The sequence below is a fragment of the Cupressus sempervirens genome, chromosome 7 (assembly GCF_028749045.1).
Source record: "Cupressus sempervirens isolate cs-2001-9-10 chromosome 7, ASM2874904v1, whole genome shotgun sequence".
Classification (NCBI taxonomy): Eukaryota; Viridiplantae; Streptophyta; class Pinopsida; order Cupressales; family Cupressaceae; genus Cupressus; species Cupressus sempervirens.
Genome location: NC_143124.1, coordinates 170974545 through 170976406, shown reverse-complemented (window position 1 = coordinate 170976406; position 1862 = coordinate 170974545). Strand labels below are relative to the sequence as shown.

The 1862-nt window shown below is 40.0% G+C and overlaps 2 pseudogenes; both read right to left on the bottom strand.

Annotated features, from left to right (window-relative positions):
- Positions 1-245: 245 nt before the first annotated feature.
- Positions 246-826, bottom strand: LOC149546065 (butanoate--CoA ligase AAE1 pseudogene; annotated as a pseudogene).
- Positions 827-936: 110 nt separating this feature from the next.
- On the bottom strand, positions 937-1476 carry LOC149546064 (phosphoenolpyruvate carboxylase 2 pseudogene; annotated as a pseudogene).
- Positions 1477-1862: the final 386 nt, after the last annotated feature.

Sequence of the window (1862 nt, the reverse complement as noted above, 5' to 3'; positions counted from 1 at the left end):
TTGTGTAGGTTACTTCTTATTTTCTATTAGTTTTCATCTAACCCCCTTTGGAAGGCTTGCCGCCAAAGGATTTTCATTATTAGCAACTCTGTGCTCTTTCTTTCTCTTTTGCCTCCATATAATATTTTTTTATCAAATCATATTTTAGCCAGGGTAGCTTTTTTCATAAACTTGGCCTTTTGCAGTAAGCTGTCCTTGTAATATTTTGCACATTTTCGAGTAGTTGATAAAAGATTTGCATTTCTCTAGCATCGCTTTTTTCCTTCCTTGCTTTCAAGGTTTTTTCGGCATCCTTTTCCAGGCGTTGCAATTATACCTAAGACTATGGGTGCACCACTCAAGTGGGTGACATTGTGCTCTGTAATGGCATCAAATATTGCACTTGCTGTTACATTTCTTAGGCATACATTTGTGCCACCCTGTGTAGCTGTGGCCCATGCAAATGACCAGCCATTGCAATGGAACATTGGGACTATCCAGAGATATACAGGCAATGTCATCATTTCACATAACAAAATAGAGGCAAGAGCATTGAGATAAGCACCTCTGTGACTATAGATGACTCCCTTTGGACTGGATGTAGTACCAGATGTGTAATTTAGTGCAATGGAATCCCATTCATCTTCAGGCCACCTTATTTTAAAATTTCTCTCTGCATTGCTCATAAGACTTTCATAAGTTAAGCAAGCAGGATCTGCATTTTGGGTATTTTGTCTAATGTTTAGTTCAGGAATTAGTACCAGAATAGGAACCTTTGCATTTTTATATTTTGATAATAGAATCAAAGCCCGATGATCAACTTTATAACATAGTACCCTCCCTCCATCTCAATTTTCTCCTGCCAGGCGCCAATTTTTGATTATTGAAGGCAAAGGTGAATCACCATTCACTCCCATTCACTCCCATTCCAGTGAAGGGGAACGTATCAAAAGATTCTTAATACATCTCCCATAAAGTATGGAGATTTCTTATATCCTTGTCTAAAACATTCTTGGATGCTGCACCAAATCCTAGCCACACAAGAAGATGAAAACAAGTTTGTGTCCAAGAAAATATCCATGGGATGGCACAGAGTGACTCAATGCCTCCACTTGGCTTCCTTTTTGAGGGGCGACTTCCAATGTTCATTCGACCATACTCTAATTCAGGAGTTGTGAAATGAAAATGTTCAACAAATCTGCTCTCCTTGAAAACAATTGATCTGTACTCCTCAGTAGCAATAATGACCATTTCATCCATCAATTTGCACCACTCAAGTTTTGGAGAAACCGGAGGATGCATTCCATGTTCCAGAGTGGCAGCAGTAAACCGCTGTAGAGTTCTGAAACACAAGTGTTCCTCACCAAATGACTGTTCTATGACCTCTCCTCGGACAGTGACCTTCAAGGAGCCATGGATTATATCTGGGGGCTGAGACTTCTCAGTTTTGGTGAGGCAGTGGCAATCAGTTATTAAGGAGAACAGCGTGAAATACATGCCCCTCTACCTGTCTATTGCCATGTTTTCCAATGGATTAATTTGGACTGCTTATGGAGCCATACACTTTGATATAAATCTTGTGCTTCCAAATGGATTGGGAGCTAGTTTGGGAGCATGCCAGTTTCTTCTATATGTCGTTTATTACAAAAGCACGAAATGGGGTGATGATGATGATTAGAAAGCCGTTCAGATGGACAAGAATGGTGCCGAAATGAATGAGGATGGCTACCCCCGTCCTCTTGGGACCAGCCAAGATGGGGTCTAGTTTTTGTGAATTTGTAATTTTATTTTTTTTGTTTTCTACGAGTTTTGGGCTAAACGGACCCGAACAATTCAACATATTTTTTGTTCTTTAATGTATTGAGGCTTTCGATGGGACTAGT